This window comes from Ochotona princeps, chromosome 21 (assembly GCF_030435755.1).
Source record: "Ochotona princeps isolate mOchPri1 chromosome 21, mOchPri1.hap1, whole genome shotgun sequence".
NCBI lineage: Eukaryota > Metazoa > Chordata > Mammalia > Lagomorpha > Ochotonidae > Ochotona > Ochotona princeps.
In genome coordinates this window covers 16,422,893-16,450,540 of record NC_080852.1, presented here as the reverse complement: position 1 = coordinate 16,450,540, position 27,648 = coordinate 16,422,893, and the positions used below count along the sequence as shown (strand labels likewise).

The following is a 27,648-nucleotide window of genomic DNA, read 5'->3' as shown; positions in this document are numbered from 1 at the left end:
CATCTGGTTTCAGTTTTCCCATCTACAGAACAAAGAGATGGGTTAGATAATCTTCAAATCTGTCACATATTTCTATGAAATATTATGAAAGAGATCTATAAACAGGCATTGAAAACCATAAGCTCCTTCTTGCAATGGATCAAGGCATCCACCACTCTGTTGTGAAAATATCCATAGATGGTGAAGAAATTCGATGTACTATGTTCCAATAAAAGTTTATTTACACCAGGTAGAGGATTCTTGTTTTGTGAATTGAGGTTCTCTTTTTATAAGTAAGCTTTGCTTTAGCCTCCAAATTGTAATGGAATCTGATTTTCCCAGTAAGTTACAATTTATTTTATTCACAGAAAATTTTAATGAGAAACAGTGGCATTCAAGCAGGACAGGCATTGTTGTTTTGTTTGTTGTTTGTTTTTCGGCATCTATTAGCTTATAACAAAAATTCGCTTGACAATACGTGTTTCTAAGTTCCATTCTTCAAAAAACTGCTTTTATTTGGAAGTTTTAAGCTGCATGCTTATTGATTATATATATATATATATATATATATATAAAAGAATGATTCTCAACTATGCTATGAAATAGTTGGAAAATAAGTCAGCTCTAATACAATGCAAACATTCATACTAGAGAAGTGACGACCATATTTCTGAAGTGTTAATGTTAGTCATTGGTTTATTTTTGCAGAACACAGAAGGGTCTATCTGATTTGAAGCTATGTCCTGTTTTGTCACCCTACTCAATTCAAGAAGCTGCATTGTGTTTTCTTCTCCTTTTTATCCTTTGAGAGATAGAGACTACTTCCTAAACATCAATGTGGGATTGCCAACATATGGCTGCATGCATTTTCTAAGGTCATATTTCCCTCAAAGACAACAGTAGAGACTCAGGAAAAAAAAATTTCCAACAGACTCTGTAAATACTCAAGATAGGTTTGGGAAAGGCTGTGTCAAAATACACCATTGATGGGAAGTTCTGTAGAAAGAAGTCTTGTTAGATATTGGCCAACAGCTACTTTTTAATTGAGAACTAAATTTGTACTTTTGGTAGCAAATTTCTCACACAGATCAACAGTTGAAAATCCTGTTCTAAATTAATATAAGAGACATCAATGGCAAAAAAATCACACCGCTAGTTAATGGTCCATTCCTATCACTACTCACTGACAGATACATGTGGGAAACACAGGGATCACAGTGTTATTTTTAAGTGTCAAAGAACTGCACTTCTTTAATCGCCTTTGGAAGACCAAGAGTGCTTCAAATCCAGGTGCAGACACACTGTGTCACTTAGATGTGTCTTATTCAAAATATACGTGCATACATAACACCCTGTTTCTTTACAAATAATTTGATTAGGGGCTAATACTGAAAAATTGGTGAAAAGATAGAATATTTATATGGGGAGAATGCCCTATAGATTCCCCTCCCATTGAAGATTCTAATAGGCAGGTGGGATCTCCTGATCTCACAAAATGTAACCACAACAGCCAAGAACACAATGAACAGACAGTGTCTACACAAAGGCTCATTCATTCACTGATTTTTTTCAGTCATTTACTCAACCATTCCTTCGATTTTTACAGACTATCTTGGTACAACAAGAAACTGGAATGCAGAAAAGAATAAGACATACTCAGTTCCTGACTTAAGCTTCAACTTTGTGGAAATACATATGATTATTTTAGCAATTTGGGCATAAAGGAGAGGGGTTAACACTTTCTGACAACTGCATAGAATGCTAAGTAACTTAGGAGTGTCTTGGACACTTTTGGAAATGAACCCAAGAAAGAGATGCAATAAGCATTCTGCAAAACAAGGAATTATTAAGTGAAAAAGTGATGGTGAAAAATTTTCAATAATCAAAAAAATGAAAATTTTTCATTAATCAAGACTAATACACTCCTCTAGTTAGTTGTATTAGTCTTTTACGCAATTATTTCATGAAGAAAAACATTCCACAAGGGAGTTTGAGATACCACACATGTGAAACAACTTAATGAGACATAACATTAAAACCCTTGGCTTTATTGAAGGTCATAGTTACAGAAGCAGGGTGGAAGTGGAGGCAAAAGAGCCCTTGCATCTACTGGTCACTCCCAATATGATCACAATGGCCAGTGCTGGACTAGGATAAATCCAGGATTTAGAACTTTGATGCAGGTCTCCCATGCGGGTGGGCAATGGACCAAACACTTGAATCATCTTTCACTGCTCTTGCCAGGCCATTAGCAGAGAACTGAATTGGAATCGCAGCAGCTTGACACATACTGATGCCCATATCAGATACTTTCATTGCAGGCTACAGTTCGTCTTCTTACGCCACAACACTGGCCCCATCAAGCAGGCAATATTTTTGAAGAACAGCCAATGTAGTGATGGTGAGATTGAGGGTGGGTTCCCATGACACCAGCTCTTGGAAACTTAGGTTGCTCTGTTTCAAACTGGAACTCATTTGTCTTGCATAATCACACCCTTCTTCTCAAAGGTTTTGTGTTGGTTTCCTCATTGGTCCTGACAATGAGCTACTTCAATAGTCTTGAGAACAGACATACTGCTGGGTACTGTGTGCAGTACAAAGAAACACTGATTTGGTGTCACTTGTCCGTGATGGACTATTTTCTTTTACAGAGGCTGTAGTTGTACTTGATTCCTCCCTATGAAATAACAGCAATGAAATGACAACCCTTTTATCCTGGCTCCCACACCTGATAACTTGTGTGATCTTGGGCAGTGTATGTTACTTGTCTTGCATCAGGTCTTCTATCTGCATCATCAGGATAAATCTACATAAGGTTGTCATGAGATTCACTGAGAATGGTTATAAAGTGCTTAGTCCAGTGTGAGCATGCAGTAAAGTCAGAGGAACATGGTTGCTGTTCTCAGTTTTGTTCCCAAAGCAGCCCAGATTGGCTGCATTTCTAACAAGGGCCACCATGGGGCATCAAAGGTTCAGCTGAGAAGGTACCAGCAGGGATGGCATTCTCCCAGGTGCAGATGCAGGCTCTTGCGCAGAGAGTGCACTGCCAATGATCAGAGGCATCCACCTCTTGACAACTTCCCTGGCTTCTCAGTGTTTCTCATGTTCTCCAGGGTAGAGCCCCTTTGCTCTGTGCAACTTTAATTGGCAGCAGTGACCAGAAGGCGGCCACTGCCGCCTGACAGCTAATGATCTGAGGATAGGATGAAAAGGGAAATGCGAGCGAAGCTGCTGAAAATAGCCTGGCATGATACACAAGGCCCTCCCCAACCTAGGAGCCTGACAGCCCTACAGCATGAATCCCGAAATACAAAGAGAAAGAAGTCGTTTATCTTTTCAAGTATGGGAAAGAAAAAAGCCAGAAAGTGAGCCTCCACAGAAACAGAGGTTGTTTACTGTGATGGTCTTTTCCACCAAGCAAAGCAAAGATCAGCTGCAGAATGAAGCCAAGGGCAAATATTTCCTATCAACAGTTCATCGGCATTCAAAAACGAACATGTGCACAAAGGCTCTTTACCTAACTAGACAAATAATCTTCCTACTAGCAGAAGTCAAGCAGAGGCAGTCTGTTTGTTTTGACTTGTGCTAACCCCAAGGGAGATATTTCCTTGGTCTTTTTTTTTAAAATTGAGGCAGAAGGATTAAGCCCAGCCCTGCCCACTGCCCATGTCCAGGCAGTGTCTCCTGTGTCATCAGCTGAAGCTGGCTGAAGGCTTGTTGGTCTCTGGCTCCTGGATGTCAGTTAATGCAGAGGTGAGAACTCAGACCAGTGTCCCAAAGAGCACAGAACTGAAGTCTGGAAGAGCAGAGCTGTGCCCATCCATGCCACTCTTCAGTTTTGTGAGCTAGGCATGTTAATCTCAGCTGTGTTAATCCCAGTGAACTCCAGGTTCTTCATGTGCAAAGCAGAGGCCACTGTTACCCTGCAAGACTACTGAAAAGACCAAATGAGATGATGAAGTGCATTGTGTGTTTGAAGTCAGACCAACATGGGTAAACACCTTGATGTTGTAATTTCCCTATTGGAAGAGACAGAACTAGCAAGTGAACCTTTTTAAACTTCAGTTTCTTCATCTGGAAATCTGGGATAAGATCTCCGTTCCATTGCGTTATGAGGATTGAGTCCAATAACAAGCATTCAAAGTACCTAGCAGGGTGCAGGCTCATAGTAGGTCTTATACTTTACAACATAGCTCATAAAATTATCCCTGGCTTTGAGCAGGCTCTTTCTCTGTTGTCTACCTTTTGTGATTTGTGACAGAAACCAGACTGCGCCCCGTGTGATGCCTCAAAGGCTGAATCCTCACCTTTTGGCCATTTGGGGAGCAAATCAACGGACAGAAGATCTTTCTGTTTTTATAAATCTGATCTGCCTTTCCAGTGAAAGCAAATCTTACAAAAAAAAATTAGAAAGAAACCAGACTGGAAACAGGAGCCCTGAATCTGGAATGGATAACAGAGCCTGTGTTCTCGTCTTTCATGATCCTCTTCTGTTTGAATCTTGGGTCAAACTCCTGATTTCTCTGTTCATACTTTCACTTGAAAATGATGAGCTCTAGGATATATCTTCTGGGAATCTCTAAAAATTCTAGACTAACACTTCTCAAAGTTATCTTCTGAAGAGCATTCTAAATCCTGTAAGTTGTCTAGGTTTTTAGTCAAAAAGCTCTACCTATCGACACACACAGTCTGGACACCTTGTAACTTTATTATCTGCCTGGAGAGCCATAAGGCACATTGATTAGAAATCCAACATGAGGGTAACTTAATCAATCATCACATTTCCAAAATCCGTCAGCCATGTGAACATCCCAGGAACATCTCTTTAGCTGTGTTCACATAGATGATTCCTCTGTACACTTCACTTTTTCCATGTTAATGGACAAACTTTTCACTAAGCAAATAGGTCTCTATCTCAAAAAAGGCAGCCTGCCTGGGAATGCCCTATTCAACCTTGGGGGTGACGAAGAAATTGTCATTGGAGTCGGGCTTGTAACTTCCTCATTAATCCCAGCGCTCCTGGAAGACTGGTCTTGACAGTCTGCCTAAGTGAAATCCCTGGGCACCAGCTTTCTGAGGATGCCTGAATTCTCTGGGGTTGACGTTCACACATAATGATGGTACAAAGTCAAGTGCAACTCTGGAAATTTCCAAGGTCATTATTGCCCAGAGACAGCCTTTAGTCAAGCAAAGAGGTGGATATTATTAAAACAAGCAGAAGATATAAATGGAAATAGGCTGATGATCCTATGCATTATATCAGTAATTATTCTGCTTTCTGTATGAAAACCTATGCTACTTTGTCTCAGAGTAAATGAACCAACCCCAGCCTTAGAATGAAAATGAAAGGGGAGCTTTAGAAGTAAGATAGTAACATCAGCTGTGACACTGCCCCTTTCTTTGGATGCTATGCTGAGAAGCCTTTCTGGGGGTCCACACAACAGCCTTCTCTTGCCCCTAGGTGCTTACACACAGCTGCCTTTCCTCCCTGGAATACTCTTCCTTGCCTCCCTCTTGACTAGAAACCCATTCTTAGCATCCACTCTTCAGCTTGGCATTAAACTCTTGCCCAATCCTTCCAGAGTTGGTCCATCTCTTCTGCCATTCTTCTCTAGCTAGAATGCACCTGATCTTAATTAGCACTTGTCAGCATTGTAATAGGTAGATACTGACCTTTGTGGACTGGCAACCAGTCATGTTTGGCAAAGTTCCCTTAACTCTAGGTTCTGGGGAACAAAGGCAGGGGTACCACCAACAGTTGTAGAGCAAGTCACCGGCTGACCTGAGTTTAGCTCAATCTGTTCATTTGGCCCCTTTCCACCACTCTGCTCCCCAGTCTGTCCACAAGGTTCCCAGAGATGAGTGTCTGCAATGAAAGCTGCCAAGAGTCATTGAAGAGGAGGTGAAGGCCCCAGCCCACAAAGTGCTCCTATAGGTTGGCATAAGCCTCCTTTTTAACATGGCTCCAGTTCTTTTTTTTAAAATCTGTCTCTAGAGACAAATTGCTCCTGCGATACTGCCTTGCTGATGCATTGCAGTCTGGAAAGTTACAGCTGGGGTAGTGTTACCCCAGTCAGCAGATGTAGGTGCGTAAGCTCCTGCCTTAAAAAATATGTAAAGGTTTGGATTGTGCGGTTATTACAATTTTAAGCACCTGCTTGCCACCCTGAAGTTCCTCCTCTCCTTTCTTCCACTTTTCCACCTTAGGACAAGGTCAGCTGCTCCCCGCCTCCCTCCACCCCCAGCCTGTACAGATTCAAATCTGTTGCCTTTCTGCTTTGCAGGTGAGCCATCCTGGGCAAGTTGTTGAATCTCTTTGAGCCTTGCTTGGCATATGGTCACCTTCAGTGAACCCGAGCAGCCTTCAGTTCTTGGCACTCCACAGCCTACACAGTCCTCCCTTTGATAATTTCAGATTCTAGCAGCATGTGAAGTAAGAATAGATTTTCTCCCTTTCAGGTGAGAAACCAAGCTTTCAAAGGTGAGGTGGTTTACCTGGAATTTCAGAATTATTGTTCCTGCATAGAGCAGGCTACCCTTAGTAGAGAATGGATTTCAGATCACAAAGCTGGAGATTTAATGTTGCCTCTGCTACATAGGCAAATATCCACAGGCAGCTGTATCTACAACTGAAAGTAATAGTGTCATGAAGATAGTGAGGTGTTCACAAGCAGTGGTTCAACACACTGTGTCTTTGTACTATTATATCTCAACACAGACATAAAATCAATATATTCTCTAGTACATGTGTTACATGTTAGATTACAGACTCTATTGTACATGTTATTCAATCTCATAGGAGATCTACAATCTGTATTACACGTTGTACTAGCTCAGAGATGTATGATGGAGTTATCACATGTTTTACTACAGACAAGATTATATTAATGCAGGAGCCATCTGGTTTATTAGATATATACTTTATTACACATTACTGTGTCTCATTAGTGACATGTAGTATAATAGATTCATATTCCAGTATGTGTTACTATCTCATGAAAGATATAAAATAGATTTATATATTTTCTATTTTTATGTTACTGCATGTTATGACATGTAAACAGAGGGCATATCACATATTCCATCATATGTATGACTCCATCTAATTAATAAGACCAATGAGACCTGCAGCCTTGCCTCTCAGTTGTTACTAAGGTCTTGGTTCCAAGATTATTTGTAGAGGGAAAAGGAACTTGGTGTTCCACATACACAGAATTGCATTCTAGTTTTGTAAAAATCACCAAAAGAGATACCATCTTACTTGTGGAAGAGAGAAAATAAGATCATTCACATCTTTCTTTACCATGCCTTATTTCCTTGCTAAGAGAAGAACTTGAGTAGGTCGAAGTTTCCATTCTGAAGGATGCACATCCTCTTGATTGCAAAATGCATTGTTTAGTTCCCAGATTTCTGCCAGCCAATGAAAGCACTGCCTGCAATTGAATCACCAGTTTTATGCCTTTACTGGCTTCTGAAAAACGCAGTAAATACAACACAAGAATGCCAAATGCAGCAACTCTCTGAACAAGCATAAAAATGCCTACACAGAAATCTAACCTACTCCTTTATGGTCCTGTATTTCTCAGTAAGTCCTTCCTCATTTTCATCCTAGTTCTGGAATGAGCTCCTCTCTTCTTTCTACAGTTTCAAATCTGCTGTGTCATTCAGGGTCTGATTTCAAAACTTCTTTCTTCAGGAATTCTTCTCTGATTATTTCAGCCAGGCATGAACCTGTTTCTATAGGCATCACTAGCAAGCTTAATATCTAAGCCTCTCATGCAACCTGTGTCTTGATTTTTTTTTCCCTTCCAGAGCAGGAGGAGGGCATGGTGGTCAGACTCAGGGAGGTAGAAACAATCAGAACTGTCCTCCAATCTCTACCACTTATCAGCTCAGTGAAAACCTTCAACCTCCTGAGCCGTGTCTGTAGACTCATTTGCAAAGTGGGAGTTGCAATAATAATGATGCCAATAGCAAAGGCTTGTGAGAACAACAGACTGAAGCACTCCTAAAGCACTTAGCATCATACTTCCAATGCAACGAGTGTCCACAAAATCAACGTTATGATTTAGTATTACTGAGACCAAAGATTGTTTTCTTTTTCACTCTACACAGAGGACATCACTGTGTATATTGCTTAATGGATCATATTAATGATCTTCCCCACTGAGACTGTGAAATAATCGAATTCACCTGCACCATCCCGAGGACACGGAGAACTAAAGCCATTCAAAGAAGAGAGTGGGCGTTGGTTTTCTGAGTGGGAGTGCAGCAGCAAAAGCCACCTGTAATTTTGTGGAGAGAGAATATGTAGATGCCTAGACCTCCATAGCTGTGCAGTCACCTCCTACCTACTGCTGGACTCAGCTGATTCTGTGTAGTTGTTTCCCTAGGTCCGACTACCATTCTCTCTACCATGGATGACTGATAGCCCTTGGATTTTCTCTTACTGCCCTCTTTATGCTACAATTGTCCATCCTAGCCGCGCATGAGAACACCCTGAGAAAGAAAAAAAAAAAGGAAATTTTTGATGTCCAGGTTGCATCCCAACTAACTCAGACACTTTGAGCTGAGACTCAGGTATTATTATTCTTTCTTTTAACTCTCCAGGGGATTCAAATGTGCAGCAACGACTGAGAACTTCCACCACAATCCAGCAATTCTTGTGATTTGTTGCACATAAAAAACAGCTAGAGAACTCATTAAACTATACAGTCAAAAGCCTCACCCCTGGAGAGTTTTGATGCAGTTAAGTCTGGGGTGCCAGGAATCCATCCTTCTAACAAGCTCTTGCGTGTGCAGAGCACACTTCAAGAACCAAGGGTTGCTCCATGCTCTGCAAGGCAGTCTGCTCATCTCTTTGGAATGTGTATTTGCCCACGTTGTTCTGTTACACTGTCCTTGGCATTCAGGGTCAGAGTTCCTTACCAGAGCATAAGGAGCTCTGGCCACATGTTCTGCACACATTTCCAGCATTGTCTTTCATGCCTTCCATGGCTCTAACTTACTCTTGAAGCTCAAGCCACTGTGTGCTGATGCTTTTGGATTCTCAAACATGAAATATTCTTGCTTCGTCCTGGCTAGTGTATCTGTCTGCTGTCTTCTGTCACCTTGATCTGGGTAGTACTAAATCATCAACCCAAGTCCCAACTCAATGGTGCGTCCTTAGGTTCCTTCCTTATCTCAGTCAAGGTCATTTTCTGAAGGCCCCTCATATCACCCCCACCAAAATGGCATACATTGCCTCATGTCACGCTCTTAGCTAGGCTGTTAAGTACCTCGAAGATAAAGATCATGCTTTTTATTCACTGTAAAAATCTCCACTGACTGATGTATATAGATCAGGAAGAATATTTGCATAGCTAAATTTGAGACAGAGATAATAATATGTACTTGGCAGGATTATTTTGATGAGCTTATGAGACATCTGTTCAAGCATTTAGTGTAGTGTCTGAAAACTGATAGATGTTCAAAAATCAACCTAAACAGACTTCTGAATATAAAGATTTTAAACTTATTAAGTCTTTGTTGAATGAATAATTTTCATTGAGTGTTTTTCAGTGCAGAAAGAATAGATAATAACTGACTAAAAGAACAAAAGTAACAAATATTAGAACTAATTAAGATCTATGGGAGAATTTTTTTCATCTAGAAATTGGGATTATTAATATTCAAATTCTCATGTAAATACTCATGAAATGCTTACTTTAAGACATTGCTATGAATTTTGAAGCAGGATAAACATGTATAGTACTGCTCAAATGTAGATGATTATTTTGATTGTCATTAGTTCTTGAATTTAGTTTTTGCGGGCAGCCTATATGATTCTTTTCATTCTTTTACAAAGAGCCTTGGGTGACTTTATTCTCTGGATATTTTGATATGAATACTATGGGAAATTAAAATAAAAGCCTTTATGGGACTGTTAAGCAATTTTTCTCTTTCAGCAGCATCAAGTCACGGTGCAAAGCAATTTATAAATGGTGAAAATATTTCACCCAACAGGAAGGTCTGAAGGTATCCAGTGATGCCTGAAATGCCTCTAATAAATCGAATGCTTTTACTAAATAAGCTCTCTCTTTATTTGGAGGGATGTAAACTCTATTTGCAAACACCGGCAATGTAACATAAACATTACTCACAAGGTCAAAATGAAATCCATTATCCAGCTTCTGCCATTGCATTTTTAGTGATATAAACATGTGTGCAGATTCTCTTTCTCTCTGTGTGTGTGTGTGTGTGTGTGTGTGTGTGTGTATCTTGTATATGTGTTTCTGCTGGAGAGATCTCAACCAGAATAACACATTAGGATGTATGAATTACAGTGTATCTCATGTCAGTTAAAACTTAGGAGAGGAAGTATATTTTCCAGGGTACAAGAGAACTGTCACAGGCACTGCTGCTTCTTTTGAACAGAATGTCACAAATACAAGATGTGCCTAATTTCCAGGCACAGGCTGATCACTACAAAGTACTTGGTAGACACTGGGTCTATTCATAAGTCTACCTAACATATATCATTATCTCATTTTCCTTGTCCTGAAGAGTGTGTTTGCCACTCTATAATCATTGTTCAAAAGCAAAAATATTTATAAAGGATGAGTTTCACCTTGATTAAGACCTGCCAAAGGAACAGCCAATTTCCAGCATCAAATCGTAACCAGATGACTATATTTTTATTAAGTTTAAAAAAATTATCTTTGGGAAAGAGGAAGAAGAAGCATAAAAAAGTGAGACTTTCAGTACTCCTTTTAAAATATAGATGAGAGAAAAAGAATGATTAAAAATCTCCATATTATATTGTTGTCATTTCCTGCTTACAACTGTAGCTTTCTACAGGCAAGAAAAAGAATCAGATATCATCCAACTTATTATATGTGATGGTTCTTATTTGTTGGAATATACTAATACCTACTCTTGTCACACACAATAAGCCAGAAATAAAAGATTTTTTATTTTTGATGAAGCACAGGATAGTCAAGAGTTATACTTAAAATATAAATATTGAGAATGTAAACTTAAAAGGGGAAATAAATTGACTAGCGAAGGCTAATTCATTCCATGGTAAAACATTAACCTTGAAAACTAAGTAGTGGGGCTGGCGTTGTGGCATAGCTAGTAAGGCAACTGTATGTGACACTGGCGTCCCATCTGGGCACTGAATCATGTCCTGGCTTCTCTACTTCCAATCCAATTGCTTGGGAAACCTGTGGAAAATAACCCAAGTGCTTGGGCCCCTGCACCCATGTGGGAGACCTGGGTGAAATCCCTGGCTCCTGGCTTTGCCCTGGCCCATCACCAGCCATTGTAGCTGTCTGGGGAGTGAACTAGTGGACGGAAGATCATTGTCTCTACCCATCTCTCCTACTGTCTGTAACTCCAACTTTCAAACATTTTTTTTTAAAAAAGAAATTTCAGCGGCTAAATATGATAGTTCTTCGTTTTTGTTTGTTTGTTTAATCTACCTATCTAAGTCTGGTTATAGGGGTTCTTTTCCACAAAATCACCACGGATCCAGATGTACGGAAACACCTCAAGTTTGTGATTCTACCATTTCAACATGAAGCTTCTAAACTTGTCTGACAAAGGAACATAGAAGGACAAAATCCATAGCCTGTTGGCTGAAACTGATCCTAAGAGCTTCCCGGACTGCAAGGAAAAACTGAAAATGTAAAGAGACACATAAAAATATTTCCTAAGAACCACTGAGTCTGTCACACAAAATGCTAACATGGATTTTGGTTAAGACATGGGATTTATCTTAAGTAACTCTCTCCTGGCCTACACGAACAATCTGACATCAAATGAAAACTCAAGTGAACATGGTGGAACACAGATATGGCCTTGATTTAGAGAAGTCATGACGAATGTGGTGCTCTCCTCTGAGAGAGAGAAACCCCAAACAAGAAGGATTTTAACTGAGATGAAATGGAAACAATCAAGTAAACATTAAGATTAATGTTTAACATTAATAAAATTAAGATTAACACTATAACTTATATTTTCCTAATGTATTTACAATTTCCTGGACTGAGCAACTGGTAGACCCATTATGACAGATGATGTCTCAGCTCCTGAAATTTTATTTGTAACTCAGAAATTTAGTAAATCTCTATGAAACTGTGTTTCAGGTTAGATGATACATTTGCTAATGTTGCCCTTTCATATTTATAAAGGCACCCTGACAGAATTTTCTTAGCTGAGGGAATGCTTTTGGAGCCTTCAGAGAAAAACCTTCATAATAATTTTAGTAACCAGTTCCCCTGAAGTTACTGTAACATCAAAATGGACAAAAGATTTTCAGTAATCTTAACCATTGTTTGAATAGGAATTTAAGGAAATCAAATTCAAAATGAGAACCAGGTTTTTAAAAAGCAATACCAAATGCATGTATCCGTCAATAGCCTGCCCTCTTATGCTTATATTCCCGAAGATAGAATTTATTCGCAAAATTTCACTTTTTAGAAGATGCTTGTATCCTAATTAGAAGAGTGGAAAGATACAATTTTGAGAAAAGATGTTAACATACAATGAAATTGAAATGATTTTCAGGTTAATAGCTTAGCTAGTGCCTTACAGAATTAACACCTAATATGTATTTGTGATTGCCTGTAAATATGTTACCCTTCAAACAGTAGCGAGTCTTTAGTATTCTGAGCTGCCCTATGTTTTTTTTTCAATTAAATTGCCTTGATGCTTTAATCATTCAGCCAGTAACAGTTATCACTATCAACTCAATTGATAAAGCACTGATTGGATCACCTACTTAAATATTTCAACTGACAAGAATGAGAGAGTGGGATGAGTGTTTCAACTATCCCTTAAGGAACTGGTTAGGACATGGGTATCCTGTATCAGAGGGCTTGGGGGCGAGTCCCAGTTACACTCTGGATTCTGATTTCTTGATACCAGCCACTAGGAGGCAGCAGCTGATGGCTCAAGTACTTGAGTTCCTGTTCTTCCCATGACAGAGGCTTGGATTTCATTCCTGGGTCTTGGCTCTGGCCCTGACTGAGCTGTGCAGATATCAGGGGAGTGGACCAATGGATTAGCACTCTCTCTGTCAGTCTGTATAGCCCTCCCTCTGTTCCTTGTTTAAATCAAAGAAAAACAAGTGAGTGCTCTTTGAATATGGAGAAACTTAAAGATTCAAGAAAATGAGAAATACAAATAAATATGAAAACTCTAAGTTGCAAAGGTTACACAAAGATTCCAATTGTTGATGGTATTTCACCCTCTTTTAAGCCTTGCAAGCCTTCTGCTGACACTTCCGCAAAACCGTACTTCTATAATTTCTCCTGGTGAAATTACACCACAGAGATATCAAATCCCAATGCCACAGGAGCTCGGTTGGCTTCAGCTGAGGCTTAATGGATTCTGTCGCCTGTAACCTGACATGTGCAGTTGAGTTAGAAAATGGCTGATTAAAAAAATGTAGAATCAACATACCCTGCAAGGAACAAGATAACACTCTGGGTGACAGCATGTGGCTTTGATGTAGGACAGCTGGAACGGACTTTGTGCTCCTCACAGGGAGCAACCCATAGAAGAGAAAATTCTGAAACATTCATAAGCTTCTTATCATTAATGATTAATCTCTAAGCTAACAAGCACTGGCAGTTTATACTGTCCAACACTGGAGAAAGGCCAAGGAAAGGAGCAGTGCCTCCCTCCACAAATCCCCCTGAAGTGATCAATTTCCTGGCAAGCTTCAGTTTCCTATCAGAAGAGCAGGGCTGCAAAGTTTCAGGAGACAATCTTCAATGTAAGTGGTGGCATTAGCAACCAAAATTTCTAAGATGAAGGCATCAAGTCTCTTCCCTTATCAGTCTCCCTCCCTTCTCCCAACCACCAAACACAATTAAAAGGTTTGGATGTGTCACTAACTCAGATTGACAATTTGTGGAAAGAATTTTATCTTGAGAGGGTAGTAGTTCTCAACAAGTGGAGGAAAGTGGAATCATTTTTGCTATCTAAAAGACACTTGGCAAAATCTGGAGATGCAACAGGCATCTGGCAGATAAGGATTGCTGTCCAGCACCCTGTAATGCAGAATGCCCCTGAAGTAAGGAATTACCCATTCCCAAATGTCAGTAGGGTGGAAGTTGAGAAAGCCTGCTGTAGGTGATGACCTCGAGGAAGCAAGGTGTTGCCCTGACAGCACTGGATTATGGGGGCAAAGAGAAGGTTGCCAAGTTGACAGAGAGGCTTAACTTCATAATGCTAATCCTCTTGCCGTGAAATATTTCTAATATTACCAGCTGGGTTGAGATTTGAACTAATTTCAGGAAGGGAAGAGAAGAGGAGGAGAATTTTGACAGTTCTGACTATGGTGAAGAAATTTGTTTAAGAAAGTGTCAGTTCTGTAAGAATAATGCAGACAGGGTCTTGTGAAACTCAGCATTGGGGCTTATCTCACTAAGGTCTGTAAGAGACAGGGCCCTTGCAGAGAGGGTTCCGAGTGGATCAGTCTCCTTCTGTTTTACACATTTCAGCTGCAAGCTCTCTTGCTCCTTGGGAAAGCTTGACTGGAGTGTGTGCAAGCATTCTGTCATGACACATGCACAGAGCAGCTCCCTCAGCTGTCACTCAGAGCGAAAGGTGACGTGAGTACACAGTCACTTCTTGCTTTAAAAGCCTGTGATGCTGCTCAGAATCAAATCAGAGCAAGAGAGGAAGAAACCTCAAGTGAGTGGAAGTACAGGCAAGGACAATCAGGCAATCATCCTATCTCTTCACTGAAGTCACTGGACAACCAAACTAGAAAAACTTTTTTTTCCAATAAAGCAAAATATATTTTTGAAATATCTCTCTTTCCTTATTTCCATTTTTTACTTTGTTTTTGTCAATGTCTTTATTTCATAAGAAAGAAAAAAATTGCCCAATTCTAACATCTGTGAATCTAGAGATTCTTTCACTGGAATTAAGAAACCACACTTATCTTGCACAGAAGAAAGAGTTTGCAAGGAATTAATTTTCCAGGAGAAAGTCTTAAGCCAGTTTCTCACTCTTAACAAGTCTCACAGAAAGGATAAATTAGAGGTTTCTGGGCCCCAGATATATACTCTTTCCTTGACAAAAAAAGTTAAGCATAAATGCACAAATATAGTTATATATAACTCTTATGAACAAAGCCTCAAAGGAGAATCACTGGCTGAACAAGGATACTTCTGCAGAGAGGTGTCCAGTGGCATTTCCTTTCCTTAGAGGGACACTTACAACCCCCTAGAGTTTATTAACTGGTGTCCAGAAAACCAGGAGCAGAGGGAAGACTGATTAGAATGAAAGGGATACCCTCCGGATTCCTGAGGCCTAGGAAGGGATCACCATGGCTCTTCTTCCATCCTTCCTGAGTTGCTTCCTCTGTAGAAAAAAAAATCTTCCAGACACAAAGATACCTGAAATAAAGTAGGAATCTAATTTTCTCATTCTGTTCGAGATCTCTGTAGTCAGTTGGTTGATTTGACTGTCTAGTTGGATAGCTCTAAACCCAATGACAAGTTCAGGGAGCAGTAATGTGGGATGGGGCATCCATATGGAACTACCTTGGCTCCCACTGTTTGCTGTGGCAAACACGTAGTGGTTTCTTTTGAACCAAATGCACATGGAGGGGAGCAGCTGAGATATAGCCCTCTTGCTGGAGCCTTATCTTAGAGGAGGCTGCCAGTCCAGGAAACGTCAGCAACAGGAAACTCTCAGGGCCCAGAGAGAGAAACTGATTTGCTGGGTACAGGACAAGAAACTGAAGGTGTTTCTCACGTGGGGTCCTCACAGCACTCATGTGGGCCTGGCATAAGAGAATCAGCATTAAGCAGCCACCACACAATAGGACACTTCAGCAACAGAGCAGAGGCAGTGAAACAACCTAGACATGGCTGTCATAAGCCACAGTGAGTAAAAGGACCTTTGCCTGCCTGCTAGGATTGCCTTCTAGTTTGCAACTGCATTGGAATGGCACTGAAGAAACTCACAGAAGAGGCAGGGAGGTGATGGTTTTTTACCTGGATATTAAGCTGATGCTTTGGAGTACAGTGAGCTTTTCAAGTGAAGAGCAAAGAGGTCTACAGAAGGAGTCACTAAGAGAGAAGAAGGAATTCTAACACAGAACAGGAAAAAAACTAGAAAAACAGCAAGGTTATCTTAAGCTCCAGTAGGTACAGAACTTGCTATAGTTTACGGAGCTTTCATATTTCAAAAATGTATCATATATCTTTAAGGAAAATTGAACAGGATCTCTACAGGCAATGGGGGAGCCACCAGTGCTTATTAGGGAAAGAACCATCATACATCAGTTTGTGGTGCAGTGCAAGTGGAAAAGAGGCAGAAATAAAGGTTGAGAAGTTATAGGAATTGTTAAAGGCAAGCTGAGTCTGCCCATTAGAAATTCTGTCTTGGAAATAATGGCTTCATCATTAGGACCTTGGTTTCCTTTTCTGAAAAATGAGAACCACCACAGTGCCAACGTCTTGGGGCTGGTCCAAGAATTCAATGAACACAGACAGGCAAAGCACCAGCACCGCAGAACTAGCCTCCTTGCTCTTTCACCTCTCCAAGCTGGATCTCCTTCCAGATTACCTATTGCTACACATGGCCTTTCACAGCTCCTGGACATTGAGACCTGAAACCTCAGCATCTCCTTGGCTCTCCTCTCCATGCTACACTCATTTCATCACTTGTCAAAAGCTCTTCTATCCTCCTCCATATCTGGGCCTTCACTTGTTTTGTTTTTCTTCTCCTATTTCTTTCTGGGTTCTGTCTCTGGATGTGTCCACCTGTAGTAGTGCACTTATCACTCTTCTCACTGCCACTCCCTATTGTACCTTACCCTGTGATGGATCTGAAACACCAATCTGATAAAGTGGCTCCCTTCTTTAAAAACATTCAATGCCTCCCTAGTCTCCAGGGAGATGATGTTCAATTTATTGAAAAGTGGTATAAAAATTTTAAAGATAGAAGCTATTTATAGAAACCGATAGTACAAGCTGTAAAACATGAATTTCACTGCTGGAAATAATGAAGATGGTAGCAGGGATGGTGGTGGGAGTCCAACATCGCATTCCTACACTATAACCTTGAAGGTGTTAAAACCGTGAGAATCTCATGAATACCTTTTTGAAACCTGTGAGAACAGAACCTGGCTCTTCATGGCTGGGCTCCCTCACCATCCCAGCTGCCCTCTCCCACCATGTTGTCTGTGGTCCTGCTGGGCTGAATTCTGGAGGATGTCCTTGGCTTTCTGTACACATCTCTTCCTTGTCTTTGCCGACACTGTACCTTTGACTGGTAACATGTCTCTGTATGACTAGGAATTTCTCGCTCCAGAAGACGCTTCACAGGGGCTATTCCTCTGTCTAGAAAGTTTCTCCCACCCCTTCCCCAAGTCAACCCTATCTACCCTTGCGTCCCAGGGCAGGCTTTCTGCCATAGCCTGTCTGTATCAGTCTCTTCTCTTAAATGCACTCGAAACCTGTCACCTCTCCATCATATAATCGATCATTGGGGTCATTGATTGATGCCAGGGGTGTGGGTTACATAATCTTCATGAAACATAATAGTGTTAAAGAGTAGCCTTTTGCCAGAGATTTAATAAATACCCATGAAAATCAAGAAAAAAATGAATGTTCTGTCTATTGTCTTCCTGGTGGCTGCCTATCATAGCACTCACCTTCACATACCTAGGTATTAGTGCTATTTGCACACATATCTAAGACAACAAACTTCTCAGGCAAAGAACTAGATTTGATTTTTCTCCTGATTTCCAACTGGTTTTTGAGGAAGTCAGTAGATATTGGGCAAATTTGTTGTTGTTTAACAAATCTACATGAACCAACACCTATGCTGGAATCTCACTCAAAGCTTATCCTCAGGGTCCAAGCTACGGAGTCTTGTTTTCAAGAGCTCAGATTCATCAGCAATGACTTGAAGACTCAATGTATCTACACCATTCCCAAGATTCCTTCACTTCATTTTAAATTATCTTCCACACTGACTTCTGTGATGGGTGAAGGGCTCTGAAAGAGGCTGGGTGTGGGTAACAAAAAAGGAAGGACAGCAAGGCAGGCCTTTGGTTCTGTAGAAGATCTCATTTAGGAAAAACTCCCAACAAGAGAGAGACCTGTAAATGAATGATGAAGCATTTATGACAGGACTGAACTAATGAATTCAAAAGCAGTAGAAAATAATGGGAAAGAATGAAAATGAGCTATTTTTGGTAGCACAAGGGACGGAGACAATTTAGAAAGGTGGAGGCTTCCTTTAATAATTGAAATCCTATTTCACAGTCCACAGATTTTGTGGCTGTGCTTTGATACCACAATGCAAGTATTTCTGGAAACAAGGAAAGAACTCAGTGTTTGTTTTTTGACATTAAAAGGCTAAGTACAGAAGATATCCCCCCTCTACTGTTTCTTTTACTTTAGCATAAGGAATCTAGACCCTTCAGAAGGCAAGAAATCACAATACAGCCAGGAAAAATGCCTCAGTAATCTAAGCTTAGAGAAATCACTGCAAAGAATCTCACAAAACTGGAGATGTTTATGACTACCTAGTGTACATCTCCTGGAAGGCTTATCTTCCCACTCTCCATCCTAGTACAACCAAATTCACCTCTGAAAACCATTAACTGGTTAACCATTAACCAGTGAGTGACAGAATTTTTAAGCTAGTCCACTTTAATATTTAATATATTTCTCACTCTTCAATAGCACTAGAAGTTCAGATGTTAAACTAGGTTAATATTCAAATTCTTATTTAATATGCCTGCATCTCTAAGTGAAACTGTATCGCCACAGTCTAGGCTATTTTTGCGTCTGTTTGCCCTTCTTTCCAAACATGCTTACAAAGCCTAGAACACATAAACACAATGATGAGCAAAAATGGACTATTTTTTTTCTTCTTGGGAGTGAATGATAGATATGCATATTATGAAAATAACCATAAATGCTAATGTAAACTTCCAGATACTTGCTCCAAGGGATGAAAACAAGAATTTGTGAAAGAAATCTTACCCAACAGCCCTTGAATGCAGAACTAATGTTAAGCAAAGGTAATCTCTGAAATGAAAGAACATTTCAGAGAGGAATGATACATGCAAAGGCTCATGACAGGAGGAAAGCAGAAGCTGGTCTCTGTGGCTGGAGTACAGCATGAAGGGGAGAGTCTTATGGCATGCTTAGAGAGGCTAAGTGACTTGCCTAAGTAAAGGGCATGGCCTAGACTTAACATCTTCCTTCCATTTTCCTTTGTAAGACTCTGCTGAATTTCATTCATCATGTGCCATTTCCTCGGGTGACGCATACACTTGTGATGAAGTAGAGCCCATTTTCAGGTTCAGGTGAGGGTCTTTCCTGGCTGAAACCTTTCACAAATCCCATATACTTGGCTATGTGATTGATTTGGGAATGATTCTTTGTTAACAAAATCTGTGCGCTAGAACTGAGATGGCACTTACTACAGGGCTTCTGGCAAAGAAGTTTTCTTACTCTTCTGAGAGTCACGCTGTGAGAAAACTCTTGGCTGAATGTCAAGGGAACCATAAACATCCCTATTCCAGGAAAGACCAAACATTGCATTGTTAATTGAAACTGAAGTTTTAGCCTTGAATTTAATATTTCAAAACATAAGCAGTACCTGAGATCATACAGAGTTGAAAATTTTTCCATCAATTAGTCATTCACCCATTCATTGGCTTCTAATTTAGCCTACACGTTTGACTTTTGGATGAAGTGTTTTCAGTGGTGCACAGGTGCAGGAGAGCTATGTAAGTAAAGCTAAAATGGGCAAGAATTGGTTGAAAATAATTTACCTCAAAAGCTTGAATTAAAGGTTGCTGAAACTGAGCAAGACAGGCCCTTGAGTTCCTAACTTGGCCTGCTATCACATACTCACACACATAGACAGATCTCCCTGACACAATTCATCAGGATTAAAGAAATACCCAACCAAAGAAACAAGGAAGTCTTTATGAAGCACCGGGTGATGTGTCAACAAACCATGCGAATATAAGTAGGGGGATACGCAATGTCAAGATACAATGAAATAACAGAATGATGGATTTACATGCACATTCAGCAGTATGTGTGCATACATTACGTAACTTGTATTTGTAGCTTATAATTGGTAATTCTTTCGTATGGTAGAATATGTTTCAATATGTCTGCTTATTCAACACCTCGCACTTTGATAGCATCTTTTTGCTGGGGGAATTTCCCAGAAAGCACTGCGTAACTAGACAGGAGTGCATTTTTAGCTGCCCCAAAGATGCTGGTGTTTGGCTAGCTTTTAATAACAAAATTGTGATGATGGGAATAACTGAGGAACATCACTAGGTAGCAGAGCTGCAACAGCTGTCACAATAGCCTGGGAACAGTCATCAAGAACAGGTTATTTCCTTTATGGTCAAAGGCTTGCAGCTCAAAACACCACAGCTTTGCTCATGGCAGCAAAGAGAGATCAACAGTCTTGTTTGCACAGATTAGGGTTGAGGGAGACCAGGAAGGGGGTGGCAAATCCCTCCCATCTGTTCCTGTTTTTCTAAGGGGCTGATGTCAGTGAAAAATTCAAAATGGCTAAAATTTACCACTCAAGACAGGAAATGAAAACTGCCCTCAACCTGAGTGTATAGATTTGCAGGTTCATACTGATCTGCTCAGAGAATCTATGGAAAAGTTCCCAATAGGTCAGGAAATACTACAAAATGTCATCTAATTCCAGGAGAAATGATTTCCACCAAAAGCCAGGGGCATGTTGCTTGGGTGATTGCTTGATATGTTCTAAGCCAAAGCACTTAACTACTGCCAAGTAAAGACTTCTCATTTTTAATTAAATGGTAGGAAAATCGCCAATCAGAAAGGGAGGTCTACAAGACTCCAGGGCATCAGGAACTCAAGGCCAGAGCAGATTGGGCTGAATATTTTCAAGTCGTATAGGACAATCAACCCAAACACTTCCATTTTCTGTCAATAATATCAACAGTGTATTCTGAAACATAATCCTTAAATTTTACCACTATGTAAGCAGTTTATTGCTGCTTTCTGGTGGCCCATCACTTCTCTTTTATCTTCATGTATCTATGGTCAAAATCTCTTGTTATCATACATTCTTCTTTAGCAAACGATTTACATGGAAATTTCAAAGACCATATTGCATCTTACTTAAGAACACTATGAGGGAGATGGAGGTGAAATAAGTCATACCTATTATACAACTGAGGGGACTGAGATGCAGAAAGGTGAAGACAGTTTCCTAAAATAAATCATTCACCTAATCTCATTATTCTTTCACTCAACAACTACTTTGCAGTATAAGCCATGCTGGATGCTCAGTCACATCCACATTGATGAAGTGGTGAGGTGTGGTAGGAAGAATATACTGGGAAGTATACAGATGCATATTTAATTTAAAAAAACCCATTTTTATCAGTTCTTCAAGATTTCTACCCCTCAAGATTACAAGATAATGGAATTTTTAGTTTTTGGTTGGAGAGCCTGTCTTGTTCATCATAAGATGCTTAGCTTTATATTTTGCCTTCTACATGGTAGAAGGTGATTATACGCTTCTCTGGTTGTGATAAGCAAAAATATCTCTAGATGTTGCCAAAGGTCTGCTTCACTGTATTGCTTCAAATGAGATCAATCAAGCTTGCTCAATTTTCTGATCCTCAGTTCTTCATGTCTCAAATGGGTATAACATTATTTGCTTCATAAAGCCCACCTAGGTATTACAGTGTGTGGGAGTGGTCAGTAGGTAGAAGATGCTGTTGCTGCTGTATCACAGAGTATCTTAGGTGACACTGCAAACAGAAGGTAGAGGCACATGGAGGCCTTCCACTCAACTTCTATCTCCACTTATAGTGCTCCATCCACTTGCCTAGCTGGTTACTCTTGCAAGGAGCCCACTAAGTCACTATGAGTTTTTTTTTTTTTTTTACCTCATTTAGTTGCTATTTTGTCATCTGCAAATGTCTTTCTGTCCCAGGATGTCATCATCTCTTGTCATTTAAGTTGTAAGGGACTTCTCCGGCTTAAAAAACATGTACTCAGGCTGATACAGGCTTGGCATCTCCAGGTTTTCCATTCTCACTAACAACCAACAGAGCACATCATTGCCCTTCCCCACCCAGCCCAAACTGAGTAACAGGGGGCAGGGCTATCGCAACCCACTGTCCATAGGGTGTCCATGGTGCAGGGAGCAGTAATGTGGGAAGGAAGAGAAAAGAGAAATGGAGTTGACATTGTCAGCATTTCTTTCTAAATGAGTGCCTGGGGGGAGGAAAGGGGGGAGTCTTTCTAGACTTTGAATAAGAATATTAGTGTAATAAATGAAGCTTCTCTCTTGACTTCCTTTATTACGAGGTTGTTATTTGACAGCTTTCAAGAGTTTTGTGATATTTATTTGTGGAAAAATTTTCTGGTTCTAACAATGAATACATCTTGAGTATGGGAGGGCTGACATTTGATTTCCTCCAAGCCATGAAGTGTTTTCTCCAGGCAAAACAGTGCAATTAATTTTTCCATGCTGTACCAGAGATGAAAAAAAAATAAATCCCTCCATTCGATTTTTCCCCTGTTATTACTTCAGGTAGTTTAGAAACACTCTCTTTATGACTGAAAATGCTAATCTAAAGAGATTGGATGGGACAAATTTTAAAATCACAACATAAACACAATTAAGAGAGAATGCCAAGCGAATAGAATGTCAGCTTGAGATAATGACTTCCAACGGCTGTGGAAGTGACAAAGGAGAAGTAAATCGATGTCCAGAACCACAGTCTGGGTGTTAGCCAAGACCTTCAGTTGAATGTCAGTGCTCTAGGGCTGCCTGAGTGATAACTGAATCACTGCTCCTTGAAATGCAGTCAGTCCTCCATCACCCTCAGAAGACGGATGTAGCACACACACACACACAATGAATATTTTATTTAGATGGCATGTTTGTGTAACATGTCATGTCACTGGGATATGAATGTATTAGACATGATAGAACTTCATTCTGCCAAGTTGCCAAAACTGATCAGATCCTTATGTTAATCTTTCAAAGCCTTAGACTTTGCTTCTGGCTGATAAATCAGCCTATGCAAATGTGTTAATATCTGCTTCTCTCTTTCCATCCGTTCTTTCAGTTTTTAATTTTTTTTGTATATAAAGGGAACCAATTTCATGTATTTCAGTTAATAGTTTCTTTTTAAAACATTTAAAAATTTTACATAAAGTGAATTTCATGTATTTCATAATACAGATTTAGAAGCATAGTGATATTTTCTACACTTCCCTCCCTTTCCCAAGAGTTAGAGCTGGAAACCTGAGCTCCTGAGCTGAGAGGATGGATAAGATTTAAGTAGTGACAATGAGGGATGGCAGGAGGGGCACTACAGTGGAAAGCAATCCTTAAAGCAAAGTATGGCTAGGGGAAACCCAGAGCCAGTTGAGAAGGATGCTGAGTAGCTTGGCTTAGCTGGAGGAACTAGAGAGTTGTGTCAAATGCATTTTAGCTGTGAAGAGTGATAAGTCTTCTGTACACTAGAGTCTCAAACAGGTATTGTGCGTGCAACATTTGCAGCCAAGATGCTTCATTGTTCTGTGCTATCCACATATGTATGTTTGTATCCATTCGTCTACTCACGTGCCTATCTATCTCTCTCCAAAATATATGTGGAAATGGAATTAAAACATAAGGTTTTTGGTACAATTTTTTTCATGGATTGGTAAACTCATAATTTCATTTTCCACAAATTGTTGAGGCGCCTTCTAACTGGGAATTTTTGTTTCTCTTGATGTTCTGAAAGATCTGACAATGATGCTGGGGGTGGAGTTGATTAGCAGCTTCCCTTGTTAGATGAGGTAATTATTTTCCTAAGTCCCCGCCACTCTCTGTTGTCTTTGCAACACATTGAGGAACAAAGCAATGCTGGTCAGATCTTACGGTTAAAAAAACATAATCTCTACGATGCATGCTTTTATTATGTATTTTTCACTTAATTTTTTTTTTACTTATTCATTGGAAATGAAGAGTTATAGAGTTTCAGCAGGAAAGAGAAACTTAGAAAAATTATCTTTCATCTGCATGTTTACTCTGCAAAAGGCTACAATGGCTAGACGGCTAAAGCTGGGCCAGCCCAACATCAGGAGCCTGGAAATCCATCCAGATCTCCCACATGGGGGCAGGGGCCACAATACTTGGATCATCTTCTGTTGAATTGCCAGGCACATAAACTAGAAGCTTGGTAGGAAACAGAACAGCCAGATCGGATCTGCTCATATGGGATGCCTGTATTGCAGGTGGCAGCCTGATTGGTTGAGCTATCATGTCATTCTCGTAACTCCTGCTTTATATAGGAAATGACTTTAAAACCATTTTCTGGGTCACAGGGTGACATAATCAAAACCGAATTTCAGTTGGGCACAAGAAATAACATCAGATGAATGAGGGAGAAGGATGCTTAAACTCAGAAAATGAAATTAGGTGAATATGGTACTAGAGGCAAAATTCACAAGGGTCTTAAACAAGTTAGTTGTGGTCATGATAAGTGAGTAGAGTGAAGTGACTGTGACATAGGAATGGCATCTTGAGGTTTTCACCAGAAATTGGAGAACTGGAAGGATCAATCAGTGGGAATCATATGAATAGGAAAGGCTGTGGAAGGAAGGATCTGAGCTGAGACACGGTACACAGAAAGGTTAGGCACACATGTAACAGTAGTGTGGAAACCACAGGAAAAGCAACACATAGCAGCCAAGAGGATATCAAGAGGCGGTTACAGAAAAGCAAGAAACTAAGAGAGCTAACTGTGATGGGACTCAAGAAGAGAGGTAGTTTGGATGTAACAGTATGGCCAGAAGTGTCAGAGCTGTGGACTGAGATTGTACCAGGGAATTCACAGACCTCCCTGAGGGTAATGTCAGGTAACTTGGGGTGAAGAATTGAGGAATGCCCTGTACTGAAGAATACATGCAATCAATTATATGCAAGTTTAATCATCAGAGTTTCACAGTATGAAAGGTTATTGGCATCAGTGACATTCAAACCCATCTGATATTTTTAAAGTGAGAAAATTTGTTTAGGGTTGGTCATGGAAAAGTGGCTGTTCATTTTAAAACCCACTTTACCATTCTGTCATGCATTCCTTGTCTTTTTCAAACTACTCCTACATATCTGCTCGGTACAGAATCTTTGTCTTTTTTTTCAACTTGTCCCAGAACAGGATCCGGTTCTTCTGGTCATTGTACTCCTCTGCTTTCCTTTAGTGAATAACCATTCCTAATTCCATCCTGTTTTGCTGACTGGCAATCTCAACGGGCACCCTCATGCCCATTCTTTTCATTCCCCTACCTAGGCCAAAACTTGAGCACTAAGTATAAGAAAACCTGTCAGGCAACCTCTTGAGGATTCAAATCCTAAGTAGAAGAGTACACAATCTGATTTTAGTTGATGTTGAATCATTCAGATAGAAGACCTTGTGTGAAGTATCTGCTGCTATTCCCTAACTTCCCAAGGGTTGACAGTTTATTTCTTTTTAAAAAAAATGCTATTGTAAGGACAGATGTTATGGTGAAGCTTAGAATGCCTATAGTGCTAGCACCCATATGGGTGACAGTTCCATGTCTCAGTTGCTCCAGTTCCAACCCAGCTCCCTAGTGATGACATGAGAGAAACAGCAGAAAATGGCCCAAGTGCTTTGGCCCCCACCACTCACATGGGAGACTCAGAACAATCACCTGGCCCCTGGTATCCTGCAGGTATTTTGGCAAGTGGACCAGTGGATGGAGGATTTCTATTTCTAGCTGTCACTGTCCGGTAACTCAGATACATAAATTATTTTTTAAAATGCTGTTGTAAAGCTAGCTACCATAAGGTTAAGTTGCTTACCACCCAAATAATCACAATATTACACATTTGTTTCAGGAGACACCATGGATGCAACTGACTAATGAGTGGATGCTGTGGTTCAATGCAAGTGAACTGGAGATGCCATGAATGACTTCAGACTTTATTGGAAAAATCACCACGAACAGTAACTGTCATGGCAAATACTCTGAGATACTCTCTATTGTGTCTGTGGGAGCTGAAGCAGCATTTGCTCTCCATGAAATGGTCCCAGGCTGAGGGCAGAATCCAGAAGATGTTCAGCAACGGGCCCTCATGGTCATCATGAGGCCAGACAGAATTTTACATTTTCTTCTTCATAAAACTTCTCCAAGGTGAACAGCAGGCCTTTTTTCCTTAATGGACTGGGAGATTGAAACTGAAATACTAAATAACTTTCTGAGGCCACAGGGGATGTCAGTGCCTGACTTGACAATAAAATGTAGCAGCTCTGAGGTCTTCTCTCATCTTCTCTGTGTAAATTAAAAAGAAGTACCTGGGCTGCTCTTCTCACAGCAGCACAGTGGACATGGGACTTGCACCCAGTGGTTCCGCTCTGTGCCTTTCAGACTCCCAAGGTCCTGGATCACAGGACTGAAGCTTAGACATTTAAGACGATGGTAAAATGCAATTACTGCATGAACTGTGAGGCAGAGAGCGCAGAAGTGAAAAAAGGGGGGGGGGGAATCCCTGCTCGATCACAGAATTTCTCTTTTGTGTGTGTGTGGTTGATTTGAAAGATAGACAGCAAGAACAAATGAGAGCTCCTTGCTTTGCTCCTTAATCCACAAATGTCTTCAACAGCCTGGCTGAGCTAGGCTCAAGACAGGAGCCAGGAGCACCATGTGGGTCTTCCATGTGGCTGGCAGGGACCCACATGTGCCACCTCCAGGGGTACACATTAGCAGGGAGCTGGATGAGAGGTGGAGACATGATTTCATCTCAAGTACTGCAATGTAGGAAGCATGAGGATACCTCAAGAAGTGATGGTTTAATTACATGTCCCACAACCTACCTCTAGACACAGAATTTCTTCAAGGTACAGACAGGAATACATGCCTCAAAAAAAGATTCTTTCTACTACATAGTAGTTTATTCCAATGGTGTGAAAAAACCTATGTCCATACCAAACCCTCATAGGAATATTTATAGCAGCTTCCTCTATAACTACCCAAACCTGGAAACAATCAAGAAATCTTTCAATAGGTTAATGAACAAGCAAACCACTAGATGTGAAATGCTACTCAGAGCTCTAAAGAAATGAACCGTCAAGCCAAGAAAATACTTGGAGGAAACGTCAATACATATTCCTAAGTAGACAAAAAAGTCCATCTGAAAAGGCTTAACATATAATTCCAAATATATGACAGCGGAGACAGTAAATGGATGTTGGATGCAGGGGTTGGGAGAACAAAGGAGTTTCTTAGGGCAGTGACACTCCTCTCCATGATTCTTTTCGTGTTGGAGAATGCCACTAGAAATTTGTTCAGCTCTACAGAACATGGCAGCAATAAATGTGAATCCTAATGCAAACTATGGAATCTAAGGGATAATGATGGGTCAGTGTAAGGCTCACAGGCTGATACTGCGAGCAGTCAGGTATGTGTATAGACAATCTGTGCTCATGCTCCCTGTGAACTTAAAAATTGCTCTAACAAATATAGTCTATTAAAAATGAGCTTTCAAATAGCAGTTAGTAATGGTACTTCCTCTCCTGGAGGACCTTGGGCTAGGATGGTGAATGAATTAATGGTATGTTCCTTTGGATAGTCTAATCTTCTTTTATTAAATACATTTATAACTCCAAAT

The 27,648-nt window shown here is 40.3% G+C and overlaps 1 protein-coding gene across 5 annotated transcripts in view; it reads right to left on the bottom strand.

Moving 5' to 3' along the window:
• The window catches only part of CADPS (calcium dependent secretion activator), a 431,573-nt gene that overhangs the window by 250,222 nt on the left and 153,703 nt on the right, over positions 1–27,648 (bottom strand). The window lies entirely within an intron of this gene.